Below are 25,571 nucleotides of genomic sequence, written 5' to 3'. Positions count from 1 at the left end.
TCTGGGAAGTGGCAGTGAAGCCCGCTCCTACACAGTAGTTTCTTTAACCCTCACAAATCTTAGCTTGTGAGGCCCGTTTAATTCCATTTGACTAGTGAGTACATTGAGGCTCAGAGAGGTCAAGGAGCTTGTTCAAGTGGCCCAGGAAAAATAACAGCTAATGCTTCGAGCATGTTCTGAGTTCGCTCATGGAATCCTCCACCAGCCTGGACTGAGGCAAATAAACATTAGGTAGCTTGCCCACGTTTACACTTGTTAGCTAGGAAGTGCCAGGGCCAGGAACGGAGCCTGGGAGTCCGACTAGAAGGCTTCCTTTTACCCATGCCGATGGTCACAGTGGAGCTGACACGCAGGTCTTCTGGCTCTGAGGCAGGTGCTCCTTCCCCACCCAGAGTGGCTCCTTCCCGCTTCCCAAGCAGTCTTCCCAACATCCAGCCAGTTTCACCCTTCTCCCAGGTTCCAGTGACTTTCCAATCTGACCATCGATTTGCCTGAGTCTTTCTTTGACTTAATTCAACACTTTTTTTTGCCTCAAAAATAAATCAGAGCTCTTCTCCTAGGTTATCCTGGAAATGCCACCCATGGCCTTCCCCAGCTTTTCAGAGGTCGTGCTGTTGTGCGGGAAGAAAAGGAGAGGAAGGAGGGAAGACGGGAAAGAAAAAACAACTAGATTAACGAGGGCTTTCTCATCTCTGAGGTGAAGTTTTGGTTCAAAATGAGTCCAAAACCCTGGTCAAGTTTCCAGAGGCATTGGCTGGGGACTTAAAATTCGGAAGGCAGACTCCTCAATTCTGAATTAATTTCCCTTCCTCTTGGGCACAGGAAGGTCTGTGTTTCTCCCCTCACCTCCCCAGCCCCACACACGCTCCTTCCTGCAAGTCAACATCCCTGCCCCACAATAGGTGTGATTGCTTCCCATTATGTTGTCATGGCAACATCCATTGCCATCTGGGGGGTGGGGAGGTGGAGCAGAAACAAATGAGCGGCCAATCAGGCTTTCCAGGAACGTCTCATAATGATACGCTGCTCATTGCAAAGAGCCAGAGCTCCGTGAAATGGAGGTCATCAGTGTGTGAGGACCTGATGAATGGGGCCCAGTGGTGGGTCCCCCCCCATCCGACTGAGGCACACTGAGTCCACATGAATGTGTCTTTGCTGATTGATGGACTATCGATCAGCATGAGAAGGGAGATAAAACTAGAGAACAGTCAACGGCCAAAGCAAAAGGTCTTCCCATGTTGCAGCCGCCGCATGGTTCTTACGAAAGATCCAGGGGGCTAATGCTTTCCTCTGCCGAGGAATGGGGACGATTACAAAACCTTGGTGTCACCATGGTCACTGCCAACAACCCCCCTGCCCCAACCCAGAAAGAAAATGAAGAGTCCTATTGTCAATTCCTTAGAGGACAAGAGGGAGTGAAACCCTCGCTCCAGGAACAGACACGCCTGCGTCATGCCAAGTACTCAACAGATATCAGGCATCACGATTACAAGTGATCGCGCATGTCCTGTGCTAAGGGAGATGGTGCCACGGCGGTGTCTCCCCGCCTCTCTCCCCGCCTCTCTACCTGAGGTGCTACCTTCTGGGGAATAACACAGCAGGGGTGACCTTTGAGTGGCCCACGAGCCCCAGCCATAGCCTTTCACTATAAGAGACTCCCAAACCCTCTTCATCCCCCGATGCGGGAGAGAGCCACTGCCGTTCTCTCCTGGGAAGAGAGGGGGTTGACAGCCTGGCATTCCTCTTTCGAACGGTTGTTCACTTCAGATCACCACCAACTAGAGCTCCTTTAACCTCACCTGCAGAAGGTCTACAGCATAAAACGGGCCTTGTCTTAAAAGGGAAGCACAGCCTCATCCATGGGCGCCTCTGCAAAGTGTTTGTGGGAAATGTCTCCAGGCTCAGATCAAGAAGTCTCCAGTTCACACTCTTGTCCCAATGCCCCAGCAACCGACATTGAGCCCCCGGGGCTTTCTGATCAAGCCTGGGGAAGAGAGCTAGCCCGAGGAGGCGGCTGAGGTCTGCTAGAGCAATTAATCCTAAAGGTTACCAGAACCTGTCTTGCTGGGGAACAGGAATTCAATTACCCATGGTGACAGCAGCTTAGTCCCCAGGGAGACACTTGTCTGCAGGGCGGTCCAACAACCTGTCTGCTTGAAACCTTCCTGAGAAGCAGTCTCCTACTCCTCCACTCCCTCCACATACCTCGGCTGGGCACAGACCTCAGCTGACTGGGACATCATCCAGGCCACAGTGCAGGGTGTGGACCAAAGGACTGAATTCTGGGAGGCTGGACCAGGATGGGCCCAGAAGTGTACTGAAAAGAGCTCAGTTTGCCCCATAGAAACAAGATCAGAAGAAATGGTCATTTTTTCAGGCTGAGCCAGACCTTTATGATCCATCCAAAAGCAGGAGGGAAGACAGAGCGAGAGAATCCAAATGAGTTTATTTGGCCATTAAGTAAATATGCAAAATTATGCAGATGTGGAAATGGCATATAATTTTCAATCAATTGCTCTGCCATCATCTGAAACAGACCTATGGTTCCGGATAAGGGGACCACCGAGAGAATTCTGGCTTCCTTTCCTCCACCATCCCCCAAAAATACAGGGTAGGAAACAGGGAGGTTTGGAGGGAGGCGTGCTATGCTAGATGACTCCCCCCCGCCCCAGCTTTTTGTGTGGCCCTGACTCAGATCAAGACGGGCTCCTACTGGTCCATGACTTCCAAGCTAGAAAAAAGTAAAAAAGAAGCCAAATCTTTTGCATGGCTGCCACTGAGGAAACAAAATTTGACTTTTGTGATGCAAATTGGCTTCCTGGCTTGAAAGTGCATGATTAAAATGATACGTTTCAATGTGGGAGCCAGACAGCAGATTTGGTACTAGAAAGTGGCAGCTGCTGCTTGCATACAGGAATATCTTCGAGGTGCGTGCAAGGGTAGGTGAAGAAGTATGTTGGGACCTGGAGATCCCAGGACTTGCTAATCCACATGGCCCAGTAAGGTGGGTTGTACAAAACAACCGGGGTGCATTTTAAGAAAGGCTGAGCACCCTCTCTCTCCTTCCTGAGAAGAGCTCTGTTTCGTCCCAGATTGGTTAGTCCAGTATTTATTCAACAGCGTTTACTGAGGACCAGCTCCATGCACAGGTGCTGCCCTAGGAGTGGAGGTTATAGCAGGGGCCACGACAGGCAAATCCTCAAAGAGCGGATGGCTTAGTGGAGAGTGCTGACCAGGACTCAACCCTGGACTCTGCTACCAAAGAATAGTGTTCTCTTAGACAAGCTGCTTCATCTCTGTGTGTCAGTTTCCCTATCTTTACAATAAGCCTCATGAAAGTATATACTGCTACTTCTGCTTCCAGCCACGACAGAGTGACAGGGACTAAATTTACCCTCTTGTCTTAAACAACTGCCAAATCATGTAAAATATAGGAAACAAATAAATCCAGGCATCGGATGACAAGAGGACAGGATTCTGTTCCTGAGAGATAGGAATCAAACAAGGTGTAGGGGGGCCTACAATTTCTCCACCCAGTTTCTAGGCTGCAGCCCAGGGAAGGGGAACCCAAACAGAGGCCAGCCTCTTGGAGTTCAGGGAGACAGAGGTAGCTAGAATGTTCTGGACAGAAGATCAGAAAGAGCTCTGGATATCTGAAAAGGATATCCTTAAATCTTTGGATGAATACTGATATGTACATCCAAGCAATGAAACTCCATGACGCTGGGGAAAGAACCATCTCAAAGCAGCAGGCCGAACAATTTCCAGAGTTTTAATGGGACTGGGAAGAGTTCATGTTCCCGTGAGCCAGGGTGAACACATCTTGTAATAAATGCATCAGGAAGTGTCCTCAGAAAGGAAGTATCTTAATAGTGGTGCTGAAAGACAGCTTCAGACTTACCCTAAGAGAGCAAAAAAGCAAGCACTGAAAGGATTAAACTGATCCCAAGAAACTGGATGCCAGCACGAAGTCTAACTCTTTAAGAAAAAAAAAAAAAATCACCCAATAAAGTAAAATTCATGTCTGGCATCTAATAGAAAAAATTAAGGCAAACAAAAAAATGCAGAAAAAGTGACCAATGACAGAAAGAAAATTCATCCATAGAAAATGACTCAGATTGACAGACATGACACAATTAGCATTCAAGAATATTGAAACTACTGGGGCACCTGGGTGGCACAGCGGTTAAGCGCCTGCCTTCGGCTCAGGGCGTGATCCCGGCGTTCCGGGATCGAGCCCCACATCAGGCTCCTCCGCTATGAGCCTGCTTCTTCCTCTCCCACTCCCCCTGCTTGTGTTCCCTCTCTCGCTGGCTGTCTCTATCTCTATCAAATAAATAAATAAAATCTTTAAAAAAAAAGAATGTTGCAACTACTATAACAAATATACTGCATATGCTCAGGAATGTGGAAAAAAATATGAACATGATGAGGCTAGAAATAGAAGATATAAACATGACCCAAATGAAACTTCTAAGAATGAAAAAAACATATAACTAAAATGAAAAATACAATGAACGAGATTAGCAGGGGACCAGACACAACAAAAGAAAGGTCAGTGAATTTGGAGCTAAAGCAATAGAAAATATACAAAATAAAGAGAAGAGAGAAAAAGGACTGAAAAATGAACATATCAGTGACCTAAAGGGCAACATCAAGTGATCTAATGTATGTATAATTGGAGACCCTCCCCAACCCCCAAAAGGGAGTACAGAAAAAATATCTGAAGAAATGATAAAAATTTTTTCAAAAACTGGCAAAACCCTATAAAACCACTGATGCAAGAGGCTCACTGAACTTCCAACAGAGCAAACATTTTTTAAAAATTGCACGAAGGCACATCATACCCAAGTTGCTGAAAACCAGTGATAAAGAGAAAATCCTTATGGGGCACCTAGGTGACTCAGTTAAGTGTCTGACTCTTGATTTTGGCTCAGGTCATGATCTCAGGTTTGTGAGATTGAGCCCTCAATTGGGCTTCACACTGGGTGTGGGGGCTGCCTAAGATATTCTCTCTCCCTCTCCCTCTCCCCCACCTTCAAAAGAAAGAAAGAGGGAGAGATAGAAACCTTAAAAACAGCCAGTGGATAAAGGACATTCTGTACAGAGGAACAAAGGTCAGGTGACAGTCTTATCACAAAGTATGCAAATCAGAGCACAGTGACAACCTTAACCACTGAAAGGAAAAACTATAAACCTAGAATTCTATATCCAGCAAAGATATCTTTCAAATATGAAAACAGGATAAATCATTTTTCAAATTAAAGCTGAGATAATTCATCACGGGCAGTCTTGCCTAAGAAATGCTATAGGAAGTTTTCCGGGATAAAAGAAAATGTTTAAAATCTGGATCTGCACAAAGGAATGAAAAGCACTGGGAATAATAGATATGTGAGTAAATCGAAATATGTTTTTACTCATTTCAATCTCTTTAAGAATGTTGACTGTTTAGAGCAAAAAAATTTCCTTGTATTGTGGAGTTTACAAAATGTGGAAATAAAATGTATGACAACCATATCACAAAAGATAGGAGTCAGAAAATAGAATACACAGCTATAAGATTCTTTACATTACATATGAAGTGATATATCATTTTAAGATAAGCTATGACATATTACAATCAATAAAATCTGTTTATATTTACAATAATATATATCGTAAGCCATAGATTAATCACTAAAAAGTAAGAGAAGTATGGCTAATAAGCCAGCAATAGTAATGAAATGGAATCATAATACTACTCAATTAATACACGATAAGGCAGAGGAAGAAAAAACAGGAAGAAAGAACAAATGGGATAATTAGAAAGTCAACAGCAAAACGGTAGACTTAAACTCAACCAGATCAATGATTACATTAAATATAAATGGTCTAAAAACTTTAACTAGAAAGCATTGTCATTAGATTTAAAAAAATCAATATCTAACTATACACTGCCTCTATGAAGCACACTTTATTTTGTTTTTTAAAGATTTATCCACTTATTTGAGAGAGAGAGAAAGAAATTGCAGGCAGGGCAAGTGACAGAGGGAGAGCAAGAGAAGCAGACTCCCCACTGAGTGTGGAGCCAACGTGGGGCTCAATTCCACGACCCTGAGACCATGACCTGAGCCAAAACCAAGAGTCAGATGTTCAACTGACTGAGCCATCCAGGCACCCCAAAATACACTTTAAATATGAAGACACAGCTAGGTTAAAAGTAAAGGATTGGAAAAAAGATAGACCAAGCAAACACTGATCAAAACAAAACTAGGGTGACTACATCAAAGATAAGCTCTAGAACAAGGACTATTACCAGGGATAAAGAGAGACATCTTATAATGTTGAAGGAATAAATTCAACAAAAGGATATTTCAACCCTAAATGTACATGCACCTATTAATAAAGCTTCAAAATATACGATATGATATAAGCACAAACTAAAATAAGTGAAGGGAGAAATGGACAAATCCACAACTATAGTTGGAAATTTGAATATTCTTTTCTCAGGAATTGATAGAAAAGGTAGACTTAATCAGCAGCAATGTGAAAGACTCAAACCATCCCATCAACTTTTTTGACACAATTGACATAATCATAAAACTCCACCCAACACATTGTCTTCAGGTACATATAAACCACTTCCCAAGACAGACCACAAAACAAGTCTCAATATATTGTAGTGGATTGAAATACTACAAAGTCTTCTCTTTGACCACAATAGAATTAAGCTAAAAATGTTTTTAAAAAGATATCTGAAATATCCTCAAATGTTAGGAGATTAAACGTGCAATCCTAAATAACCCATGGGTCAAAGAAAAAGTCACAAAGGAAATAAGAAGATATTTTGAGCTGAATACAAATGAACACAACATACCAAACTTAGCGGTGTATAGTAGCTAAAGCAGAGCTTAGACATTTATAGCATTAAATGTTTATACTATAAAGTAGTATCAAATCAACAATCTAAAAACTCCAACTGTAAGAGCCTAGGGAAAAAAAGAGAATTAAAAACAAAGTAAGCAGAAGGAAAGAAACAATAAAGAAAAGAGCATAAATCAATGAAATAGAAAACAGAAAAGCAGACCAATTCAAGGAAACCGAAAGCTCTTTCTTAAAAAAAAGTGTAATTGGAAAACTCCCAATCAGAAAAAAAAAAAAGACAAAATCACGAATAGGAGGCATGAAAGACTAATTTCACTATAGCTTCTACACAATTCAAAAAGATAAGAGAATGTTAAACGAGGTACAGAGGGCTTTACTGATTAATTCTACCAAATATTTAGGGAAGAAATAATATCAATTCTATTCCAAATCTTCAGTGTAATTCATCACATTAATAGACTAAAAAAAAGAAAGTCCATATAATCATCTCAATACATGTATAAAGAACTTTAAACAAGTATAATACCCATTTATGATTAAAAAAATAAAACTCTCAGCAAACCTCAACTGAAAAACGGCATCTCTAAAAAACCTACAGCTAGTGTTGGGCTTCATGGTGAAAGACGAGATGCTCTTAGACTGGTAACGAGGCAAGGACGTCTGCTTTCACCATCTCCATTCACCATTGTACTGAAGGCCCTATCTCGCGTAGTAAGGCAAGAGAAGGAAGACCATGAGCACTGAGGCTGGGAATGAGAGGTAGCGCTGTGTTTATTCTCAGACTCCACGCTCGTCTATGTAAACGTTGTAATGATCGAGTTAATCCTTGCAGAGTGCTGAGAATAGTTCTTGGCACATAATACATGCTCAGTAAGCGTTCACTATCGTCGTCAGCGCCAATGATTACGGAGCAGAACTGAGACCATATAATGCGGGCCTGGCCTGGCTGGAGGAGGGGTTGTGGGAAAACGCCCGGGGACTTCAGAGGCAGCAGATGTCCACACGGACAGGGGGTGGGGAGGGTCACTGTCAGGGAGAAAATGAGCCCTCACATTTCTGTTTCTCCTCACAAAAGTCTTTGGGACACAAGGTTGTATGTAATCTTTTAATGACCTTGGGAAGAGCCAGGGCAGATGAATTCTCTACTGAGGTGGAGAAAGGCAGCACAGAACTGGTCCTGAGGTCTCCATCCTGGACCACTGTACTTACCGCTACCCCATCCTTCCTTTCCACCTTTAAACAGGGTGCCCCCACCCTGCCCCCCTGCTGCTGTAGAAAGCGTCTGAACTTTCACAAATCCGGGTAGGCACATTCTTGAGAAGGCTGGTCTGGAACACAAGTGAGCCTTACTATGGAATGGTGGGCTAAGGGTCCTGGGGATTTGCCCCCTTGCTTTTATAAGGTCGTTCCACCCCCACCTGTTTGGTAGGTTCCCACAAGACTAAAACAGAAAACACCCAAATCCAATCATGGCACATAATAAGCGCTCGGTAAATGTTTACCTAAGAGACGCCAGCCGGGCCAGAACCCGGATGAGATACGAGTGACTTAAATGTGAAGAAATGATCACACACAAGAAAACCTCTTTGTAAACTGTAAAGTGCTGTGCAAATGTGATGTCTGAGACGATAAGGAGACCAAAAAAGAAGGCTGGAGCAAAGTGTCATTTGTGTGAGTATGGAAAGGGTTGGAAAGAGACATGGAAACAGGAAAAGGGGGTTGAAAAAACATGTCGCACACGGAATGATGGGAATGGGGCTTGGGAGAGAGGGAAGTTTCTCTAGCGTCTCCTGGAATTTACAGGCCCTGTGCTGAGTGCTGGCCAGGTGGAGGTAAGGACACAGCTCCACCCCTAATGAGTTCGTGGCCTTGTGGGGACAACGAGCACGTGGACACTTCCCATACATTCCAGCGAGCGCTAGGACGGTGGTGAGTCCACGGTCTGGGGAGGGGCCACAGAGGAATTCTGCAAAGGGCGGAGGGAAGCTGTTACTGAGCTCAGGAAAGAGTGGTGGTAGAAAGTGAAATCTAGGTAATGATAGGCGCTAAGAATCAAGTTAAAGAGGGTAATAGGGCCAGACAGACCAATAGTGGGTGTGTGGCAGGGGGTGGCAACTTTATTTTTTTTTTATTATTTTTTTAAATGATTTTTTATTATATTATGTCACCATACAGTACATCCCTGGTTTCTGATGTAAAGTTCCATGATTCATTAGTTGCGTATAACACCCAGTGCACCATGCAATACGTGCCCTCCTTACTACCCATCACCGGTCTATCCCATTCCCCCACCCCCTCCCCTCTGAGGCCCTCAGTCTGTTTCTCAGAGTCCATAGTCTCTCATGTTTCATTCCCCCTTCTGATTACCCCCCCTTTCTTTATCCCTTTCTTCCCCTACCGATCATCCTAGTTCTTATGTTCCATAGATGAGAGAAATCATATGATAGTTGTCTTTCTCTGCTTGACTTATTTCACTTAGCATTATCTCCTCCAGTGCTGTCCATGTTGCAGCAAATGTTAAGAATTCGTTTTTTCTGATAGCTGAGTAATATTCCATTGTATATATGGACCACAACTTCTTAATCCAGTCATCTGTTAAAGGGCATCTCGGCTCCTTCCACGATTTAGCTATTGTGGACAATGCTGCTAAGGCGGGGGGGGGGTGGCAACTTTAGATATGGTGTTCAGGGAAAGTTTCTCTGAGGATGTGACATTTGCTAGAGACCTGAATGATGAGAAGAGGCTGCCCTCTGATAATCTGGAGGAAGTGGAAGCAATCACCAGTGCAAAGGTCCTGAGGCAGGCATGAGATTGGCATGTACAAGGATTGGACATGCTAACGCCCTGAGGCCAAGGTGGAATGGTACACCATGGGTTTGGGGAGGAGGTGGGGTCTCCTCAGATAAGGTCTGGAAGGTCAAGGTAAAGGGTTGGGATTTTATTCTAAATGCCTCATTTTGCCCCTTACCGAAGTGGTTATAATCCTGATCCAGTGTCCCTGAAGCAGGCTGGGCAAATTTACATGTTAACAAGTACCAAATCTCACAGCTGAAAGTTCTGGCAAATCCGTGGTGGAGTGCCTTCAACTACAGTCTTACCAAAGGACGAACCCAGCTAGAGCTGGCACTCCCTCCCTCCTGAGATGGCGTCTCTGGACCATGAGGAATTGACCAGATTTGAAACAAGTACCACTCTTTTCTGGATTCTAGGCAGTGTCTGGAGGAATGACTTTGCCCTTGAAGGAGCCAGACTGGGTGGAGGGAGGTGCGAGAGTCTTCCAAGGTTCCGAATCGGAGCTCAAATTGTTGCCGTACCATCTATCCCCTCTGCTCTCTACTTTCTATTCCTCCTTGGGACCTGGGAGCAAAGGACAGCTCTGTCCCCAAGCCACCGGACAAATGCCCACCTGATACCTTGGGGAGGGTGAGGTGGGGGAGTGGGAAAGGGGAAAGGACCCCACCGGCCCCTCCAGATGGGAGCTAAAATGCAGGCCTTTCCTCCCTGCCGATGTTCCATCTGGGAAAGGTCACCCCGACTCCGGCCTCGCCCCCTCACCGGGCAGAGACAAACCCCGTGGGAGGGGCGGGGTGCCGCGTGGGCACGGTCTGCATGTGAGTCCTGACCCAGGGAGGAGAGGTCGCCTTCCCACAGCCCGACCTCACACATTCCTTCAGCATCTCTGGGAAATAATCACACTCCCCACACTGAAGAAACACAGTCAACAGATTCTGGTTTCCTAGATACGCCAGTGGCTTCTAAAAATAGCCAGGCAATGACAAAGCAAATTGGCATATGGTCTGCACATAATTCCAGCACCAGCTTGCTTGGCAGCGCTTGCGCCTCCCCGTGCTGGGCGCTTCCCCCTCTTCCTTCTCCTGTTTCTGAAACAGTCTCTTGTTGCCGAACACCGCAGGCCAAGTGTGAGCTGGAGGGGCGGCTGGAGCCCCCACCGTGGGTCCCTCCCAGGGCTGGTGTGGCCTGCTCGTGTGTCCCTTCCGCTTGGTCTGCCCCACACGCACACCGAAGGCCCACCCCGTCACGCCCCCTGCAGCTGTGTGTGTGTGTGTGTGTGCACCCCAAGACCCTCCCAAGCAACCAACCCCTCCCCTTTTTGTGACCAGGCGGGGCTGTCCTGGCAGTCCCACCCAGGTACCTCTCTCCGTTGGGGACAGGTTACTGCCCACGAGACCTCTGACTGTGACCTAGCCTGTCTCCCGGCCGGGGGAGGGAGGCTTGGCCAAGTATCCGCCTGTCTCAGCTCCTTCATTCCCAAACCCTGTATATCCGGGCACTGACTCCACACCAGGCCTTCTGTTGGCATACCCAGCAGAGGGGAATCTAGGGGGCAAGACAGGATCCAGGCCCCGAAGGAGCAAGGAGAACTACCACAATTAAGCTTTACTCCAGGCCCCGCTGCTAAGTGCTCTCCGCAAGTTGTCTCATTTACTTCTGCTTCAGCCTCTGTAAGGACCCCGCAGTGTGGGGATTCTTGTCTCTTACCACCTTCTTCTATTCTTATTCTGAACTCTGTAAACCAATGGAGGAAAGAAACTCAGATGGGTTGAGTAACTTGCCCAAGGCTACAGCTGAAAAAGTTCCACTGGGATTTGCTTGTGCAGCCCTTTGGCATAAAGGCCCTGCTACCCACCGCCAGGGCCACAGCACCCCCTCAAGCAGCTTGTTTTTCAAAGGAGCTTGGGTCAGGGGCAGTTAACAAACCCCATCTCAGAAGGTCCAGAGGTTCTGATGGAAGCGTCATTGGCAGAGATGGGGCAGGACCCAGGGGGCCAATCAGGGATGCCCAGGCACCCAGGGACCGGTGATGGCCAGAGGCTGTCACTAGCCCCTCTCTGATGGAGCAGGGGAGCGAGGGAGCCATGGCGAGGGAGCCGGGGCTGCCAGGCAGGAGCGCCCATCATGAAGCGGTGCCCAGGGCAGTGAGGAAGAGGGGAGGAAATACCCCAGTCTCTCTTCTTCTCACCCTCAGGTCCCCAGCTAGGGCCTCAACAGGACGCCTGGGCACAGAGCGGGCCCCGAAGGGTAAGGGTGGACAATGGATCTCCAGGGACAAACAGAATGACCTGCACGTGAAAGAAGTAAGATACTCGAACAGTTCAGGCCCAAATCACCCTTGATGCTCAGAGCTCACTAAGCCAGAGTCAAGATAAGGCAGAGAAGTTAAGGACTGCATGGCCTCTACGAGGGGAATGAAGAGAAAGATAAGCAGGAGAGGTGGGAAATGTGAGCTCTGGTCTGGGTCTCTTCAGACAAAACCGTTAATTTTGCAACTAATTTTAAAAATTATTTTAAAAATTATTTGTCTCAAAAAATATGATTTAATCGGCATCTCTGCATCCTGCGGAACTTGTACTGTATCTATTATTTACTAGTATGCACGGTTTGTTGAATGAATGACAGATCCCTTCTCACTTGGTCCTGAGAACACACTCTCTACCCGTGGCAGGGCAGCACGCCCCACATCCAGACCCACATAGTCAATTACAAAGGAAAGGATCAGAGGATATTAATATTTAAGAGTTCTCATCAATCGGCAATGCTCACACACATCACGCCGGGACTTTGCACGCCTTATCTCCTAAAATCCTCCCAATGACACGATGGGACAGGCAAGGTCATCATCCCGTTTTACAGATGAAGAAACTCGGGTAAAGAGTGCTGGTCCTGCACCTCCTGGTGCTGGGACCAGTGCCGTCCACGCGCCACGTTTCCTGGGTTCCCGGATCAACTGGCTTCCAGCTGGATTCAGCCAATGGGAGGCACTGGCAGAAGCCTGGAGGGTGGGAGGAAGCGAGGAGCTGCTCTGCTGTGGTTTCCCTCTAGACAAGCCATCATTATTCCACCTTCTGTTAAGTGATGCCAATGAGAGGCCTCCTATAATACAGCCTCCCCTAGGAGCGGTGGCTTCCTGCTAATCCCCGATCACCTCCCCACCCCCAATCTGGCGTCTCACTCTTCATCACCCGTAATAAAGTGATCCTGAGTTCTCTCAGCTGCCGCGTCTTCATTGAGAAATCATCTTAGTCCCAACCTCTCACTTTACTCTCAGCCCAGAGAGGCTGAGCGGCTTGCCGGAGGGAACACAGCTCGTTAATAAAGGCAGAGTAAAGGTTCAGAGCACAAATCTCCCAACTGTTCCCGGTGATGTTTTCCCTCCATGGCGCCATCAACCCCCTGATCTGTCCCAGGCCTTGGACAGGAGCAGTCACTGCTCATGTTCAGAGTTGACGTTTCCTTCTTGCATTTGAGCTGAAAAGGCATCCTGGCCTCGCCTCCCCCAGAGCTGTTAGGAAGATCAACGGGGGAAACCAGGGCCCTGAGCTCCTGGGGGGATAACGTGGGTGCCTAATGCCTATAAGACATTACGGTGGACAGACGATAGCGGGAAAGCACGTGTGGGTAAGCAATTAATTTTTAACCCATTTTAAGTTACTGCAACAGCCAGCGGTGTTCTTTTCTCAAGGCAGCTGAAAAACTCACTCTGTAGACGTTTCTGTCTCCAACTATTTGTTGCCTTGAAGCCCAGGAGTGCTTCCAGGCAGCCCTAATTTGTCCAAGATGAACACAAAGGAGGTGATGCCACCCCGAACCCATGGCCACAGGCATCATGTTTAATTCATGAGCACGGCGGCAGTAGCAGCAGGAAAGGAAGGGAGACGGTCGGAGGAACTGCCTGGGATCTCTGCCTTGAACTCAAAGTAAAACCGAGATTCTAGCCGGTTCCAACCCAGCGAAGTGGTTCTCGGGGTGTGTTTTGAGGACAGGTGACGGGGACAGTGGTCATGGCTGGCAGAGGAGGGACCCTGAACAGCGCTGTGTGCTGAGAGCACCGTTGAAGACCCACCAGCGGTTCCTCTGTTCTATCCATTCATTCAACAATGTTTACTGAGTGCACATAGTGGAGTATTAAGAGTGAGTTCTTCTGAGTCAGAAAGCCTAGACAAACCCAGGCTCTGCTCCTTACTGGCTGCGTGACTACGGGAGAGATACTTATGCTCCCTGTGCCTTTAAAGGGATAATAACAGCATTTATCTCCCAGGTTGTGAGAAGAATTAATTTAGGACACAGAAGGGCTTGGATCAGTGCCCAACATACAGGAAGCATGCTGACACCGTGCTAGATGCCTTTGGCTGTGAAGTCAGATCTGTATGTAAGTTCTGTTTCTAGCAGGTGGCAGCTGTGTGACTTGAGGCAAGATACTTGACCTCTCTGAGTCACAGCTCGTCTACAGAAGAGCAGGCCCTGTTTTATATGAGGGTTCAACGAGATAGCAACGGGAAGTGGCCAATCAATGTTTATTGAGTGTCTCCTCTGTAAGGGAAGCAGAGACCCTTAAGGCTTACGTCTGGGGATGAAGCAGGTGCACGCATGCACGCATGCCCGAAAGCAGGATCATCCCCGAAGGCTCTGAACAGACACTGGACATGAGTGAACAGGCCTGGTTCTGTGCTGGCTCCGCCTGCATCGCTGCATAGCCATGCACCCTGGCCTCTCAACCTCCGTTTCCCCACCCCTAAAATGAGGGGGTTGGAATACATGGCCACGAGAGCCCCTCACAGCTCCACCATGCCAGGGCATGTCCTCCAGTACTCTCTGAACCCCTGGCTCAGACACAGGCTTGAGAACCAATACGGTGGAGTGGAGAGGGCGGGCTCACCGGGGTGGCTATGAGTGCATGCAGCTAGACAGCATTGAACACCCAGCATGCCCTCTACGGCGGCGTCCCACTTGCTTCCCTCGTCCTGCCGGTCATTACCACCTGATTCCACAATACAGGACTGAGTGGGAAAAGCTGAGAGGAGCCCCCAAACCGTCCCATATTCTTCCTTTGTCCTGGGTCCCACATTCCCCAAAATCACTTCCTCTGGTTCTCCAACGAGCCAGGACCTTGACACTAAGCTGTGTGTGTGTGTGTGTGTGTGTGTGTGTGACCTTTTCACTTTCCTCTCCAGGATTCTCATCTCCGCCGTTATAACACCTGGGTCAACATCTTGGAAATGCATTTCTGGTCCTCCGGCTAAGGAAGCCGCACCCATTTCTGTGTCAATGTAAAGCCAGGAGGGGCCTCACTACCTCCTCGGAAGCTCTAAGCTCCTCAGCAGAGGGGCAGGGGCTTGTTGGTCCCGTTGGTGCACGGCCCCTCCTCCCCTTCCTCTGCCACGTGAACGCGGTGGGGTGGGTGGAAGTGCCACTGTGAGTGCCACTGGCCAGAGTGTGTGGCGGTGCCGGGCTGCCAGGCGGAGGCGCAGGGCTTGAGATTTCAAATCACGAAGGAATTCACCAGCCGTCCCTCAGGCAAGGGACACGCCCTCGGGCAAGGACCACCAGCCGAGCCCTGCCCAGGCTTCACCTTGCCTGTGAAAAGTCACAGGAGACAGCTCCCGTGGGCTCTAGCACGGGGGGCTCTGCATCGTGTTTCCCTCCCCCGCTTCATTCACATCCCGTCCGCGGCATTCAGCAGGCACCTGCGCCAGGCCCTGAGTGCAGAGGTGAGTAACGCGAGCACCCTCCCTCGAAGACCCAACAGCCTGGACGAGAAGACCGTGGACCTATAAGCAAATAATGACGACAGCGTGCGCCAAGTGCTGTAACAAAGCAATAAGCACGGGATGTTCGGGGAGCGAGGAAGTTTCCTGGGGACATCAGACCCTGCAGAACACTCAGGTGAGAGAGGTGGGGACCGGGATTCCAGCAGCCTGCCCCGATCCTCCAGGAGCATTCCCAGCTCCCACTTCAGGCACCAGAGTGTTTCTCTGCGGGCTGTTAACACGCGCACCGGGGACCAAGAACCAAGCCCGGCGGCACCGCCATCCCCGCCAAGCGATCAAGGGCCCCTTGTGCTGAGAAAAGGCCTCCCCGCGAGGATTCTGCCAACGTGGAGGACCAGGACACAGGTGCCCTCAGAGCACCTCAGTTTAGGAAGGGCAGAAACATCGGGGCTGCCGCAGCTCCGGACCATTTCAGGACACGATGCACTTGAGAAATAACAGCCTGACCTGTCTTTGCTCCGGACACGGGCTCCCTTGCACCTGGCTCTTTCATTTCCCTGGAGGGGGAAGCATATCGCTTCTGGCTATGACCCTGAGAGGGACACGAGCATCCTCCTTCCTGACCGCTGCCTCCTACCTGGGCCAGGAGCCAGACCCTGCATGGAGGGAGGAAGGGAGCTCAGGAGGGGGGCACTTCTGAGGCAGGATCGGTGGAGCCCTGATCCAGAGTGGGTGCTGCCCATCACAGTCCAGCTGGGTCAGGGGTGGCCATCAGAGAAACCCCCGCCAGGCCACACTTGCCTTGCCTGGGCTCACTCTGGCTCTCCCCTAGCAGGTCAGACGGATAGGCTGCTAGAAAGAGGAGCTGGGCACTGGCAAGTCATGCTACATTTCGTGATGATAACAGCTGACACGTATCATGCTTGTCTGTATCAGGCAATGTGCTAACGGTTTACATGGGTTAACTCATCTAACACCCACAAGGACACTATGAGAGGTTACTATTATTCTCCCCACTGCGTCAACGACGCACGGAGAGGTTATGAGGCTTGCTCAAGGTCACCCAGCAAGTAAGTGGCGAGGCCAGGGTTTAAACCCTAGGAATATGAATTTAGAGCCTGCACTCTTATTCATTGCATGACTCACTCAAATTCCTCATTTAACTTCGGAGACACCCCAGGGGCTTCTCCTAACTAGCAATTTCATTGGTTAACAGGGCAGGCTCTGGAGTCAGACACAAAGCCGACCTGGGTTCCAACTGTGTGACCTTGGGAAGGTCTCTTAATCGCTCTGGGTCTCAGTTTCGTCGTCTACAAAATGGGATAAGAACACCTGCCTTATGAGAAGTGAAAATATGATCACGTACTTAGTACAGTGTCTTTCACCAGGGAACAACTCCCAAATGTTAGCACTTCATCATTTACAAATATATTTTCTTGGCTTTGTATAGGTGAGCTGCCCAATACTTAACTGATTATTAGCTGTGTGACCTTGGGCAGGTCATTTCATTGTTTCCCTTCTGTAAAACACTGGATGGCACAGTGCATTCCCCAAGCAAACCCAGGCTGAGCAGTGGGGAGAGGGCGCCTTCCAGCTGGCCTGGGATTTCAAACTTCATCCCAGAAAAGCCACAAAGTAAGCATCTACACACACACGTTGAGATGCAAAAAGTCTATGACCTTCCCACTGTCTCTGGGCCAATGTGGTTCCCCCACCCCCACTCCCACCCCTGCCCTGGCTTTCTTTCCTGTCTCCTCTCCACTTCATTCTTCTCCACTCAGCACCTACTGAATTATTGTATGTTTTATTTACGTTTATTCACCATCTCCCCCACCCCCACTATATCGTAAGCTCCAAGTGGGCAGGGACCTTGACGGTCCTGTTCCCTGCGGTATCCCGGGCTCCAGGAATAGAGCTGGCCCATGGGGTACTCAGTTGGCGTAAATGTGTGCCCAGTGAATGGAGGAAGAAATAAACGAGCAGCCCCTGAGACCCATTCCACCTCCCCACCAGAGGACTCCCCGTGTCAGAACCGGCTCCTCCAGCCACTGTTCTCTGCCCCTCTCTCTGCCACTGAGCTGCAGAGAATCAAGTAAGCAGGCTTCACAGGGCACAGATCCTTAATAGAAAGGGCCAGAAAAACGGCTAATGAATGGCTTTATTCAGCGTGACAGTGCACCCTGCACTGGGCTAAGCACTCTGCATGTATTCGCTATATTAACTCACTAATCCTCATCACAGTCTGTCTCTAATTCACAGGGCACAAAACTGAGGCACCATCACGCTCGGGCAGTCTGCTTTTAAAACAGACAGCCCTGACCACTTTGCTCTAGAGCTGGCCTCCAGGGGTTTGCGGTGCTCCCCACCAGCTTCCTCCCTTCTTCCCCCCAGCTGTTCCTACCTTCCCGCTGCTCCTCAGTTAACAAACGTCTCCCGCAGAGGCACATCTCTGCACGCATGCGTTCAGTCAACAGCTAGGTGCTGAGGACCCGCGTGCACCAGTCACTGTTTCAGGCGCTGACCATCCCAATAGAGAAGGGGCTCCCTTCCCACCTCGGGGCACGCCGAGGCTCCCCGGGGCTGTTGGCTGTGCTCTTTCTTCTCGAGGACTTATGACTAGAGAAGTGCCGGGCTAATGTGGGGCCAGGTGGCCAATGGGGTCTGGCCCTGAAATGACCTGGAAAGGAGCCAGCCCGCTCTTGTGCGGAGAAAAGGATGGGGCCCCCCTGCCTCTTTCCCCCTGCCGAACCTCTTCCCCAGCCCTGGGATCCTCCCTTCTCCCAGCTGATCACAAAAATGCCTTCTTTGCCTAATTATTACATATACTAATTATTTTCATTTACATGCCTAGCTTACCATTTATGTCTAATTATTGTTCAGCTCGGAAACAATTACGCATACCATTAAGAACGTGTCAGGGTTGCTCTGCAGTGGTTTTTACTTAACTTCAATACCAAAGGGTTTGTGTGTGGGTGTGGGTCCCCTAGCACAAAAGTTCCCTAAACTGAGTTGGGGGCAGGAGCAGGGACACTAGGGTGGGTCACACTTGCTCTGTGACGTGCAGGAGAGTAGCAGTAGGAGGACACATGTACCGACACGGATACCATTAAGCACTGCGTATACATTACCTCCTTTGAACTTCAAGGCCTCCCGATTATTAAAGTGGAGGCAGGTCACACAGCCCAGCGCGCACAGCTGGGAGCGGCGTTCTGGGGCTCGGGCGCAGACGTGTGCGGTCGGAGCCCGACCTCTTTACTGCCTTCTAGGTGCCTGCCCGCCGAGAGGAACAAGGGGAGCCCCGGGGGTGCCTGGGAGGCCATGCAGTCCACCTGCCTCGTTCTTCCAAAAAAGGAAACCGAGGCAAGAGCGGGGCGAGGGGGCGGGGGAGAGGCTTGCCCAGCCCGACCAGGCCAGACTGAGACAAGAGCCCAACTCTTGGCCCTCCCTCTGCTGCTTTGGAAGGAAGCCGCCCAGAGAACAGACGCAGCATCTCTGAACTCCGGCCCATCACTCAAGGCTGACGCAGGCGGCAACGGGCCCCTCTCTGCTGGGTCATCGCCTTGGTCAAGAACACCATTTGCTCCCATTCTCGAAAGCTGGCCAGCTCTAAGAAGCGCTCCCTCTGCAAGATGCCTGGTCTCTTTCTACCCCTTCGGTCCTTTCTTTGCGAAACACACATCCCCCCTTCACTCCTTCATTTATCTTCGCTCACGAGGTGTTCAACAGCACCTAGTGAGTACTTATTATGGGCTGCTTATTATGCTAAGTGGTTTTCATCCACTTTCCTATGTAATCCTCGCAGTACTCACGTGGGGTGGAAACCATCCCTCGTCATCTCCCCATGTTCCAGCCAAGGGCTCTGAAGCCCAGAGAGGGTAAGTGGCATGCCCAAAGTCACAAAGCTGGTGATATCGGTACACAGATCCAGGGCTAGGTGTCTCTGATTCTAGAGCCTGCTGTCTTAGGTCAAGGCATAGCATAAAGTTTCTTACATCAGTCTGCTGGCTGCCAGAATGGCCTTCTTTTTCTTTGCTAGGCAGCCTAAAGCAAAACCCCGTGTTTTGAGCCCAAAGATTTGAGTGGCTCTAAAGTTGACTTCTGTCCTACTCCAGAGTCTTGAGCTCTGCCAACAGTTACAGGCACTTTGGGGACCAGGCTAGATTCTAAGAAGTGTTTCTAGAAGGGTGTCTGCTTCTGCATCCCGGGATATGGAACTCTATGGGCCAGGAAGTCTCTTCTTGCCCTAGTGTCAGAATTACCAAAGAGCAAGAAAACAGCATTCTAGGAGCTGGGAGTGCTCACTGTTAGAAAGCTCTTGGGCCTTCTGAACCCTGAGATTGGGCTGCCGGCAGGACTCTTCCCATTTCCTACAGTCGGTTACCAACACTTTCCAGGACTCTCCCCTCCTCAGGAGTCATGGCGGACCAGCAAGCTGGGGCAGCCCTCCATGGCGGATTGTGTGGGAGCGCCAGGCCGAGGAGGCTGGGAAGGCTGGCGCAGAGTGCCTCCTCCTTCCCTCCCCGTGGGAGTCTGCTCGCTCCTCTCACTCTGGGTCTCGCCTCCAGACCTGGGCATTCCCACCCACAGGAAAAGAAGGGCACATCAATTTATTACCACTTTGGAGCCCCATCCCTCTTTCGGCCATAAGCCACTGACGTCCTGAACACGGGAAGTGACTGATAGCCAACGTCGTCCTGCGTGGCGGACTTGACAGAGGTGAAAGGGTAGGGTCACTACTTCCCAAATGTGCGGAGGGGGAGAACACTGAGCTGGGCTTTCTGGGATAAAATGTGAGTGGCAGTGCCTATATTCATTTCTCTTTCTTTTTTTCCCCTGTCCTCTCTCCTCCCTTCCATTCATCCATCCATCCGTCCACCCATCTGTCCACCTGTCCACCCAGCAAACATTCGCTGAGCCCTTATTCTATGCCAGGCGCAGTGCAAGGCACCAGAAAGGCCGCTATACATGATACCCCTGAGCTAGGGGAGCAAAAGTTCACCAGAAAAGAGACCCAATGAACCAGAAATTATAGTCCTGTTGCTAAGTGTTATAGCAGAAAGGCTGAGGCCAGAACACAGGGGCCTGGCCCATGGTGGCCTCCCAGGCCCTATGTGCCCAGCCCCTTGGCCCTTCCTGACCTCACCTCCTCCCCTCACCAGCCACACTGGCCTCCCTGGTGGCCCTCAGACATCCCTGGCTTGGTCCTGCCTGCACTTCAGCTCCAGCTGTCTGGAACGTTCCTCCTCCCAGACACCTGCATGGCTCCCCTTGCTTCCTAGGGTTGCTGCGCACCTCTCCAAGGGGCCTTGGAGAGACTGCCACACCTCTGTCACCCCCCACCCTCTCGCCCTGCTTCAGTTTTCTTACACAGCCCTGAGAGGTTCTTTTTTTTTTTTTTGCTTATGTATCTCTACGTTATTAACCCCCACTAGAATATAATCTGCACGAGGGTAGGAGTTTCATTCCACTTTATTCACTGCCATATCCCCAGATGACTAGAATAACACCCGTCACATGGGAGCGCGACGAATATCTGTTAAACGAGTGGCCCAGAGCAGATGGGGTCATGATACACAGGAAGGAGAAAGGGCCCTGGGATGGGGCTCCTCTGCTACCCCAGAGCTCCCGCTGGCTGGGACCCCCTGCTCCTAAAGACCTCCGAGAGCCCCTTTCCATGTGCCCTCCCTCCTTTGCACAGGAAACATGGACAGTCAATGTCCAATGCGTTGGGCATGCCCAGTTGAGGCGCTGAGGATGCCCAATGCATCCTGAGCGGGGAGCAGCAGGAGTGAAACCCCACCAAATCAGGGGGCCGGCTCTGGAGTTGACTCCTTTATGGCTGTAGGAGGCACGGTACGATGGCTTTGGGGGCAAATCTACCACCCTGATTGTATTTGCGTAAGGTGAGGTGCGTTCTCAGCCTCTCTGCAGGGTGCCCCAAGGCAGAGTGGGGCAGCGGGCAGGGCTCAGCCAGGAAGGGCAGTGCCATCGGAACAGGATCTAGTCTAGCTCACAGGTGCCCCTGGGGTGTCCTGGCCCCAGAGCCTCGGGGCAGCTCCACGTAGACCTCATAATGTTCCCTATAACAGCTCTTCCTGGGAGCCACGTCACCGTGGCAGGTGGCCTTGGGATATGAGAGCCCTTCCTACCTCCACCTGCTGTCCCTGCCTTCCGGTGTGCGCATCAGGAAAGCAGCCGGCCTGGGGCCAGGGAAGGAAATCTCTACTCTGCAGACAACGGACCCGTTTCAAAGGAGAGAGAACAAGCCTGCGAAGGCATCAGGGTGAACAGAGCCTCCTGTAAACTTGGAATCTGAATGGCTCCGGCAGCTGCATTAAAATCTAAACAGCCTTTCCTGTGGATTTTTCCGATTAATGCAAATTTGTTTTGCTTTGCAAATTGAAAATCAGTCGCAAGCACCTGGTGTTAGAATTCCTGCAGGGAGTGGAGAATCCCGAGGGCATCCTCACGCCAGCCAGCCCACCAGACCTTGCCCAATCTCTGGTCCCCAGGGCTGCCAGGCTTCCTCTTGAGTTCCAGGCTGGTAACCCCCCACCCCCACCCCATGTCAGTAACCGGCTCTCCCCTGAGCAAGACTGAATGCACCGAGTGGTTACCAGGTGCTGGGACACCCAAGCCTCTTTCTTCCCCGGTGATGGAGGGTGATTGGTACAATCAGGGAGGTCATTCAAGCCCTTTGTAAGAAGCCTGCCTTCGTACCTCTGGGGTGGGGGTGCATCATCGGAATGACAAGAGTGGCACTGCTACATCTTTCAGCACGGGGACTGACAGTGCCTCAGAGCTGCCCCCGCTCCCCATTGAAATCATTCTTTCCCAAGTGTCCCAGGCCTGTCCTCACTGCAGGGAGACTTTGCAGCCTGAGCAAGCACCTCCCCCGCAAACTTGGGAAAGCAGAGGGAACCGTGGGGACTCCCCAGGAGAGCTGGGTGATGAGGAAGGTGCTGCTGGTATCCCACAGCTGCCTCTCCCCCCAGAGCCGGGCCCATCCTGCTGGTGCCTGCTCTCCGTCCGAGCCTCAAAGCCGTGCCCCGTGTGCTCCCAGCCCAGCCAAGCCTGAGCAGATGAACGGATAAACGGGGACACCCTTTCCCGCCTGTCCCCTCCTCCACCTGCCTCGCATTGTTCATTCAGCTCTGAGATAAGTCGGGAGGGAGGGCGGTTATGAACGGGCCCCATTATGCTCCCCCTTCCTCTGCTACGCAATTTAAAGGCAGGAGACAGAGAGAAATGCTCTGGAAATCCAAATTAAAATGTATTCCTGCAGCAATCCCGCACCCAATTAAAGTAACCCAGAGCCTATTGTCCTTTGCTAAATTTAGAAAATGTTCAGGTGTGTCTGATCCTACTCTGCATAGATATTTTTAATAGAGATTTAATCATATTTTGGGTTAGGAGAAGAAGCTAATTAGGGAGGCAGATTTAGAAAGGCTGCCGGAATGCGGGACAAAGTGAGGTGATTTGATGCAATTCACTATTTTTTGGGTGTTTGTTTTTTTTTTTTTTAAACAGTAAGTTGTGTTGGGCCTGGGTTTTGGATTCACAGCAAATTGGCTTGAACACTGAGGTGGTAATGAACAGAAAAGCTCCTCATGTTAGTAGGCAATGAACCCTGGGGCTGCAGGGGACCCCAAAAGATGGTCACATCACTCTCTTGTCTCCTTTAACTGCTGAACCCAACCACTCCCAGGGGCAGGGGACTTCACTGTTTACGGTGACGGAAAGTTCTGTCTGCAGGAAGGCAAGGGGCTGCTCCGTGAATCCTGGCTGGGATCAGTGGCTGAGCAAAGAAGCCAAGAAACCAGCCAGCCCCTTCACCGGGGCGAGGTGCCTCGGGCTCCTGCCCACCCTGTCCCCGGGACACCTGTCTGCGTGTGGTCCCTCCGTTCTCCGTGAAGCACCCAACTGTATCAAAGTATAACAAAGAAACGCAGGCTCTTGCCTTGACTCTGTGCTGAATCATCATGTGATTGAGTAAAAGGCTTAAAACCTGCTCTAAGCCTCAGTTTCTCCCCCAGCAACTTGGGGACTCTGGTCTCTCTTCGTCGTAAGGCTGGCAAAGGTAGGGTGGGACTCAGCTGTGGCCATCTGGACATGTCAGGAAGGAGGCCGCCCAGGGCACACAGCCAGGCAGCTCAGCTCTGTGGGTGAGACCTTCGTGAGACTCCCAGTTCATGGTGCTTTCAACCGAAGCACGAGTGTATTCTGGGAAGTGGGCTCTTGACCCGGGACCCACCCCAGCTCCCGTCTATGTGATGAAAGAAGCTGAGCCCAGCGCACTGTCACCGAGCTTTCCAAGTTCCTCCCGAACATACTACTACGTAGTTAAGATACTGCATCTTAAAATGCAAAGTGCAGAGGAGTACCTACAGTATGCCACCATCGCTTAAGAAAGAAAGGAACGGGGACACCCGGGGGGCTCAGTCGGTGAAGCGTCTGCCTTCGGCTCAGGTCATGATCCCGGGGTCCTGGGCTCAAGCCCCACGTTGAGCTCCTTGCTTAGCAGGGAGTCTGCTCCTCCCTCTGCCTGCAGCTCCCCCTGCTTGTGCTCATGAACTCTCTCTCTCTTTCTCTCTCTCTGACAAATAAATAAAATCTTTAAAAAAAAAAAAAAGAAGGAAGGAAAGAAGTACACAGGTATCTTGCTCATTTGTGCAAAGAGAATACAGAAGGGGTAAGTCAGACACTTAAGAGATTGGTTACCTGCAGGAGGTAGGTGGGAAGGGGGTGGCAAGAAAGGGGGATGGGAACCCGGAGCAGAGATGAGGAGGGAGGGACACTTCTCCGAGAACAGCTTTCTTTAGAGCTTTGATTCTTAGAGCCTGGGCAATGTTTCACAGGGCCTTCACACTTCCCAAAAGAAGGAAGTGAAACCAGCAGAATTGCTCCTCAAGGGATGGGCCCCACAGCACGGAGAGCCTATGATTTTTACAGTGCATCAGTTGAATACAAAGGTTCTGGAGCCCGCCTTCAAATTCCAGCTATGCCACTTACAGGCTGTGCCACTTTGAACAAGTCACTTACCCTCTCTGGGCTTCAGTTTTCTCATCTATAAAGCGGAGTGACACAGTAAATACCTCACATAATTATTACCAGGAGCTAATGAGTTACTAAGGGACCAGGCCTTAGGACAGTGCTTGCTCTTAGGATTGTCATTATTTTAGGGCTCACTGGCTAGGGACAGTTGCAGTGACTCAACCTCTGTCCCACGGGATAAGGACTCCCTTCACCCCCTAGGATATCTCTCAAGCGCAGGGAATAGGCCAGCCTGACATGAGAGCTTCCAGTGGGAGGTGCGCTGTGGTGGCGGGAACCACGGAGCTCTGAATGCCCCTCCTCAGGGACCGGATCCGTTTCCTGTTGCCGCTGGAACGAATTACCGCAGACTCAGTGGCTTCAACAATACAACCATATCGGCTCACGGTTCTGGAGGTCAGAGGTCTGAAATGGGTCTCGGTGGACTGAACCCCTCGGCTTGCGGTCCCCTTCTCCATCTTCAAAGGCAGCACGTCCAATTCTCCCCTGGCATTCCTCAGACCTCTCCTGCCTCCCTCTTCCATGTTTTAAGGACACTTGTGACTACACCGGGCCACCCGGATAACCCAGGATACTCTCCCTCTCCTAAGGTCAGCTGATCAGCCGCCGTGAATCTCACCTGCGGCCTCCACCCCTCTGCCACATACTCACAGGTGGTGGGGACTAGGACGTGGACATCACTGGGGCCATTCTTCTGCCTCCCCCACGGACCAGCCCCTGACCTGGTCCACCTCTTCCCTTGTGCTTAGGGCGTGGTCTCTTGGGTTGGTGGGATGGGTTTTGCCACCTTAACCACTGTACCACGTACAGATCTGTGGCATTAAGCAGTCACACTGTCGTGCGACCATCGCCACCATCCATCCCCAGGACCTGTCTCTTCTTGAGACACTGAAACTCTGGACCCGTTCAACACTAACTCCCCACCACTCTACTTTCTGTCTGTTTGAGAACTCTCAGGATCTCATGCAAAGGGAATCATACGTGTTGTTCTTTCGTGACTGGCTTAGTTCACTTGGCCACCCTGTCCTTCAAGGTCACCATTGCACCTGGTCTTGTGGCGACTCTGCACTGGGTGCTGCTCACTGGTCCCGACGCCAGCCCTGTAGGGGGCCCTGCCGGGAATGGCATCTCAGGCTAGAAGCTGGC

General features: G+C 50.3%; 1 protein-coding gene across 1 annotated transcript in view; it reads right to left on the bottom strand.

Annotated features, from left to right (window-relative positions):
- The window catches only part of KCND3 (potassium voltage-gated channel subfamily D member 3), a 204,240-nt gene that overhangs the window by 125,421 nt on the left and 53,248 nt on the right, over positions 1–25,571 (bottom strand). The gene's annotated exons all lie outside the window — the stretch shown is intronic.

Source organism: Ursus maritimus, unplaced genomic scaffold, assembly GCF_017311325.1.
Source record: "Ursus maritimus isolate PB19 unplaced genomic scaffold, ASM1731132v1 scaffold_12, whole genome shotgun sequence".
Taxonomy (NCBI): domain Eukaryota; kingdom Metazoa; phylum Chordata; class Mammalia; order Carnivora; family Ursidae; genus Ursus; species Ursus maritimus.
The sequence above is the reverse complement of the archived record's forward strand: the minus strand, read 5'-3'. Positions and strand labels throughout refer to the sequence as shown.